The sequence below is a fragment of the Lipotes vexillifer genome, unplaced genomic scaffold (assembly GCF_000442215.2).
Source record: "Lipotes vexillifer unplaced genomic scaffold, Lipotes_vexillifer_v1.1 scaffold1271, whole genome shotgun sequence".
Taxonomy (NCBI): Eukaryota; Metazoa; Chordata; class Mammalia; order Artiodactyla; family Lipotidae; genus Lipotes; species Lipotes vexillifer.
The window spans coordinates 78,572-86,232 of NW_006778557.1; the positions used below are offsets into that span (position 1 = coordinate 78,572).

General features: G+C 36.3%; 1 protein-coding gene across 1 annotated transcript in view; it reads left to right on the top strand.

The window, feature by feature from the left end:
• ACAD11 (acyl-CoA dehydrogenase family member 11) overlaps nt 1-7,661 on the top strand; it is a 93,607-nt gene that overhangs the window by 21,170 nt on the left and 64,776 nt on the right.

Here is a 7,661-nt window from a genome sequence, read left to right on the forward strand (position 1 = left end):
TTGCAGCCTTTTATATGTTGTCTTATGAAAACAAAACTTTGTTATGCAAAACAAAACTTGTGTTTTTAATGGATTTTTCTTTTTAATTCCCCCACTATTTCTAAGATGTCAGTGTAGTTAGAGAAAAGCTTAGTTAAAAAACTTAATTTTATTGCTAGAAAAGACATGGGGATTAGGTTTTTTTCCAATCTTTTTACTTTTCAGATGTTTTTAAATACCCTTAATATGCTCTTTGGTCATAAAGCCAGGTTTTGAATTCAGACCTACTGACTTCCAATTCCATATGATTCCTTCCACACTGTACTGCTTCTCATCTCTGTTGGAACTGGTCAATGTTGGTTATCTATAAACTGAAGCCCTTGTCTTTGACCACAGCCTCACACTACCTTCTACTTCTTTTATTTCTTTATACCTCACCTGAGATGCTACAAATTTGATTCCTCTTACTTTAGAATCCATGAACCCCTTATGACTTCATTTGACTTCTCACCTTGCCTGGCCCAGGTGGGCATGATCAATCATTTCAAGAACTACCTTCTTTATTATCAATGAATTAATAATTTTTTGACTGTGGATGTGTGTGCAAGTAATGTAAGAGTTATAAAGTTTCCTGACCTTATATTGTTATTCCAGAATCTTCTCACCTCTTGACTTTATATATAATCTCCAACCCTGATCTTGGTTCATTGTATTTTTGCTACAGAATGAAGTCGTAAAGTCACGTTAACATGGTCTGGAATATATCTATGCTGCATAATTTCATCTAGGTTGTAACTTCATCTCTTCGCAAAATCTGTGACATTTTTTTAAATGGCTTTTTCAAATCTTTTCTTTTCTTCTCGAACTATCAGGTTGCGTTTTACATCTAGACTCCCACTCTCACATTTAGACTTGATTCGTTTTTGTCCTTTTAGTCACTTTTCAGCACAAGCTGCTTTCTAGGGATTACATACCCCTGGAAGTTCTCTTGGTGTTGTTGAAGACATTTCAGTCCACTACACAATGTTTCCTTCATGCAGACTGATGGGTGGCATTTTTCTTAAGCCATTGCCAAGAAAAATTGTTACTTTTTAAAAATTAAAGTATAGTCGATATATAGTATTATGTAAGTTACAGGTATACAGTATAGTGATTCACAATTTTTAAAGGTTATACTCCATTTATAGTTATTATAAAATATTGGCTATATTCTCTGTGTCCTTATAGCTTATTTTATACATAATAGTTTGTACCTCTTAATCCCCTACCTCTAAATTGTCCCTCCCCCCTTCCCTCTCCCCACTGGTAACCACTAGTTTGTTCTCTAAATCTATAAGTCTGTTTCTTTTTGTTATATTCACTAGTTTATTTTTTACATTCCACATATAAGTGATATCATGCAGCATTTGTCTTTCTCTGTCCAACTTATTTCACTTAGTATTATAATATGATATTATCACCCAAGTCCATGCACGTTGTTGCAAATGGCAAAATTTCCTTCTTTTTTATGCCTGAGTAGCATTCCATTGTGTGTGTGTGTGTGTGTGTGTGTGTGTGTGTGTGTGTGTGTGTGTATAATGTCTTCTATATCCATTCATCTGTTGATGGACACTTAGGTTGCTTCCATATCTTGACTATTGTAAATAATACTGGTATGAACACTAGATACATGTAACTTTTCAAATTAGTGTTTTTGTTTTCTTCAGATATATACCCAGGAGTGGAATTGCTGAGCCATATTATAGTTCTATTTTTAGTTTTTTGCAAAACCTCCATACTGTTTTGCACAGTGGCTGCACGAATTCACATTCCCACCAACATTGTATGAGGGTTCCCTTTTCTCCACATCCTCACTAGCATTTGCTATGTGTGTTCTTTTTGATGATGGCCGTTGTGACAGGTGTGAGGTGATATCTCATTGTGGTTTTGATTTCATTTCCCTAATGATTAGTGATGTTGAACATCTTTTCATGTGCCTGTTGGCCATCTGCATTTCCTCTTCAGAAAAAAGTCTATTCAAGTCTTATGCCCATTTTTTAATCAGGTTTTTTTTTTTTAATATTGAGTTGTATGAGCATTTATATATTTGGGATATTAACCCCTTATTGGTCATATCATTTGCAAATATTTTCTCCCATTCAGTAGGTTGTCTTCTTATTTTTGTTGATGGTTTCCTTTGCTGTGCAAAAGCTTTTAATTAGGCCCCATTTGTTTATTTTTGCTTTTATTTCCTTTGCTTTAGGAGATAAATCTAAAAACGTATGGCTACAATTTATATCAAACAGTGTGGTCTGTTTTCCTCTAGGAGTTTCGTTTCTAGTCTTACATTTAGGTCTTTAATCCATTTTGAATTTATTTTTGTATGTAGAGTGAGAAAATGTTCTTATTTCATGCTTTTACATGTAGCTGTCCAGTTTTCTCAGCACCAGTTTTTGAAGAGACTGTCTTCTCCATTATATATTCTTTCCTCCTTTGTCATAGATTAATTGACCATAAGTGCATGGATTTATTTCTGCATTCTCTGTTATATTCCATTGATCTTTGTGTCTGTTTTTGTGCCAATACCATACTGTGTTAATGACTGTAGCTTTGTAGTATAGTCTGAAGTCAGGGGTCATGATTCCTCCACTTCTGTTCTTTCTCAAGATTGTTTTGGCTATTCAGGCTCTTTTGTGTTTCCATAAAAAATTAATTTTTTTTGGCTGCACTGCATGGCTCATGGGATCTTAGTTCCCCTACCAGGCATTGAACTCGGGCTCTTGGCAGTGAAAGCACAGAGTCCTAACCACTGGATCTCCAGGGAATTCCCTCCATATAAATTTAAGTATTATTTGTTCTAGTTCTGTGAAAAATACCATTGGTATTTTGATAGGGATTGCATTGAATCCGTAGATTGCCTTGGGTAGTATGGTCATTTTAAGAATATTAATTCTTCCAGTCCAAGAACACAGTATATCTTTCCATCTGTTTGTGTCATCTTCATTTTCTTTTGTCAGTGTCTTATAGTTTTCCAACTGCAGGTCTTTTATCTCCTTAGGTAGATTTATTCCTAGGTATTTTGTTCTTTTTGATGCAATGGTAAATGGGATTATTTCCTTAATTTCTTTTTCTGATAGTTCATTGTTAGTGTATAGAAATGCAACAGATTTCTGTACATTAATTTTGTATCCTGCAACTTTATCAAATTCATTGATGAGCACTAGTAGTTTTCTGGTGGTGTCTTTAGGATTTTCTATGTATAGTACCATGTGATCTACAAAGAGTGACAGTTTTACTTTTTCCTTTCAAATTTGGATTCCTTTTATTTCTTTTTCTTGTCTAACTGCTGTGATTAGGACTTCCAATATATATTGAATAAAAATGGCAAGAGTGGGCATCCCTGTCTTGTACCTGATCTTAGAGAAAATCCTTTCAGCTTTTCACTGTTGAGTATGATGTTAACTGTGGGTTTGTCATGAATGACCTTCATTATGTTGAGATATGTTCCCTACTCTATGCCCACTTTCTTGAGAAAAATATCATAAATGGATGTTGAATTTTGTCAAAAGCTTTTCCTGCATCTATTGAGATGATCATATGATTTTTATTCTTCAGTTTATTAATGTAGTATATCACATTGATTAATTTGCAGATATTGAAAAGTCCTTCCATCCCTGGGGTAAATCCCACTTGATCATGGTATATGATCCTTTTAATGTGTTATTGTATTTGGTTTGCTAGTATTTAGTTGAGGATTTTTGCATCTATGTTCAGCAGTGATATTGGCCTGTAATTTTCTTTTTCTGTCATATCTTTGTCTGGTTTTGATATCAGGGTGATGCTTGCCTCATAGAATGGGTTCAGAAGTGTTACTTCCTCTGCAACTTTTTGGAATAGTTTAAAAAGGATAGGCATTAACTCTTCTGTAAATGTTTGGTAGAATTCACCCATGAAGCCATCTGGTCCTGGACTTCTGTTTCTTGGGAGTTTTTAAATTGCTGATTCAATTTCATTACTGGTAATTGATCTGTTCATATTTTCTATTTCTTCCTGGTTCAGTCTGGGAAGATTGTACCTTTCTAAAAATTTGTCTGTTTCTTCAAGGTTGTTGATTTTATTGGCATAGAGTTGTTCATTGTAGTCTCTCATGATTCTTTATATTTCTGTGATGTCAGTTGTAACTTCTCCTTTTTCATTTCTGATTTTATTGATTTGACCCCTCTCCATTTTTTTCTTGATAAGTCTGACTAAAGGTTTTATCAGTGTTGCTTATCTTCTTAGAGAACCAGCTTTTAGTTTCATTTATCTTTTCTATTGATTTTTTAGTCTCTATTTCATTTATTTCTGCTCTGATCTTTACTATTTCTTTTCTCCTACTGACTTTGGGTTTTGTTTGTTCTTCTTTTTCTAGTTCCTTTAGGTGTAAGTTTAAGTTGTTTATTTGAGATTTTTCTTTTTTCTGAGGTAAGCTTGTATCACTATAAGCTTCCCTCTTAGAACTGCTTTTGCTGCATCTCATAAATTTTGGATCATTGTGTTTTCATTTTCATTTGCCTTTAGGTAAGTTGTTATTTCCTTTTTGACTTCCTCAATGTTCCATTTGTTGTTTAGTAGCATATTGTTTAGCCTCTTGTGTTTTTTGCAGTTTTTTTCTAGTAGTTGATTTCTAGTCTCATAACGTTGTGGCTGGAAAAGATGATTCATATGATTTCAGTTTTCTTAAATTTACTGAGGATTGTTTTGTGGCCTAGCATGTGATCTGTCCTGGAGAATGGTCCATGTGCACTTGAAAAGAATGTGTATTATTCTGCTTTCAGATAGAATATTCTATATATATCAACTAAGTCCATCTGTTCTAATGTGTCATTTAAGGCTTATTGATTTTCTGTCTGGATGATCTGTTCATTAATGTAAGTGTGGTGTTAAAGTCCCCCACTAGTATTATGTTACTGTCGATATCTCCGTTTATGGCTGTTAATATTTGCTTTATGTATTTAAGTGCTCCTATGTTGCGTGCATATATATTTACAATTGTTATATATTTTTCTTGGATTGATCCCTTGATCATTATGTGTAGTGTCTTTGTCTCTTGTAACAGTCTTTGTGTTAAAGTCTATTTTGTCTGATATAATTTTTGCTACCCCAGCTTTCTTTTGATTTCCATTTGCATGGAATACCTTTTTCCATCCCCTCACTTTAGTCTTTGTGTGTCTTTAGATCTCAAGTGAGTTTCTTGTGTGCAGCATCTATACAGGTTTTGTTTTTGTATCCATTCAGCCACTCTGTGTCTTTTGATTGGAGCATTTATTTCACTTACATTTGAGGTAATTAGTGATACGTAAGTTCTTATTGCCATTTTGTTAATTGACTTGGAATTGTTTTGTGGGTCTTTTTTTCCCCCTTCTTTTGTTCTCTTGTCATGTGATGTGATGAGTATCTTTAGAGTTATGTTTGGATTCCTTTTTCTTTTTTGTATATATATATCTATTATAGATTTTTTGTTTGTGGTTATGATGAGGTAGGTGGGTATACATACATATATATATATGATTGTTTTAAGTTGCTGACTGCTTAATTTCAAATGCATTTTAACAACCCTGCATTTGTACTCTCTTCCTCTCATGATTACTGTTTTTGATATCATATTTTACATCTAATTGGTTGTGTATTCCTTACCTGCTTATTGTGGATATTAATGATTTTACTACTTTTGTCTTTTAATCTTCCTACTAGCTTTGTGCATGGATAATTTCCTACCTTTACTTATGTTTGCCTTTACCAATGAACTTTTTCATTTCATAATTTTCTTGTGTCTAGTTGTGGCCTTTTCTTTTTTGCTTAGAGAAATTTCTTTAACATTTCTTGTAAACCTAGTTTGGTGATGCTGAACTCTTTTAGCTTTTGTCTGTCTGTAAAACTTTTGATCTCTTCATCAAATCTGAATAAGAGCCTCGCTGGGTAGAGTATTCCTGGTTGTAGGGTTTCCCTTTCATCACTTTATTCTTTTTTTTAAATTTATTTCTTTAATTTATTTATTTTTGGCTGTGTTGGGTCTTCTTTGCTGTGCACTGGCTTTCTCTAGTTGGGGCGAGTGGAAGTTACTCTTTGTTGTCGTGTGTGGGCTTCTCATTTCGGTGGCTTCTCTTGTTGCAGAGCACGGGCTCTAGGCATGTGGGCTTCAATAGTTGTGGCACGCAGGCTCAGTAGTTGTGGCTCGCAGGCTGTAGAGTGCAGGCTCAGTAGCTGTGGTGCACAGGCTTAGTTGCTTCATGGCATGTGGGATCTTCCAGGACCAGGGCTCAAACCTGTGTCCCCTGCATTGGCAGGTGGATTCTTAACCACTGCGCCACTAGGGAAGCCCTCCTTTCACCACTTTAAATGTATTGTAGCACTCCCTTCTGGCCTGTAGAGTTTCTGCTGAAAAGTCAACTGATAACCTTATGGGAGTTCCCTTATATGTTATTTTTTGCTTTTCCCTTGTTGCTTTTAATAGTCTCTCTTTATCTTTGCTTTTTGCCATTTTAATTAAAATGTGTCTTGGCATGTTCTTCTTTGGGTTAATCCTTTATGGGACTCTACACTTATGGGACTTGGATGTCTATTGCCTTTCCCAGCTTAGGGAATTTTTTAGCTATTAAGTCTTCAAATATGTTCTCATCCCCTTTCTCTCTCTCTTCTCCTTGTAGGACCTCTATAATTCAAATGTTATTGTGCTTGGTGTTGTCCCAGAGGTCTCTTAAACTGTCCTCATTTCTTTTCCTTATTTTTTCTTTTTTCTGTTCCACATCAGCAATTTCCACTACTCTGTCTTCCAGCTCACTGATCCATTCCTCTGTATCATTTAGTCTACCATTGATTACTTCTAGTATATTTTTTCATGTCATTTATTGTATTCTTCATCTCTGTTCAGTTGTTCTGCATATTTTTTGACTCTTTGTTAAGAACTTCTAACTTCTCACCCTGTGCATCCATTCTTCTCCTGGGTATTTTCATCATCTTTACCATCACTACCCTGAACTCTTTATTAAGTAGATGTCCTGTCTCCACTTCACTTAGTTCTTTTTTGGGGGGTTTGTCTTATTTCTTCATCTGGAGCATGTTCCTCTGCCACCTCATTTTGCCTAAGTTGCTGTTTGTATTTTTATGTATCTGCTAAGTTAGTTACATTTCCCGACCTTGGAGAAGTGACCTTCTGTAGCAGATGTCCTATGCATCCCAGCAGTGCACTTGTTTTTCATCTCCCAAGCTATTTGCTCTAGGGGTTCCCCCTATGAGGGCTACCTGGGACCTTCTCTTGTCGCCAGCTGAATATGTGGGCAGTCTGGTAGGTTTGGTTAGCCCCCAGTCTGGTTGGTTGCTAGGCTCTGCCTTGTGTGGAGGCTGCTGGTTGGCGGGGCTGGGTCACGAGGCTGCTGACTAAAGAACTAGCCCAGGGGGCCCCAGGGCTAGTGCTGGCTCACTGGTTGGCAGAGTCAGGGTCCAGAAGACTCCATGGTTGTTGCCCACCTTCCTCATGGGTGAAACCAGGTCCTGGGGTTATTTCCAGACTACTGGCAGGCAGAGAAGGTCCTGGAGTTTGTTGCAGGGTCCAGGGATTCCAAAGATGGTATCAGATTGCTGCTGGGGGGGGGGGGTTCTGACACAGGGCCTGGGGTGTCCAGAAGCTTGAATTAGCCTGGTAGTGAACAGGGCTGTGGCCAGGC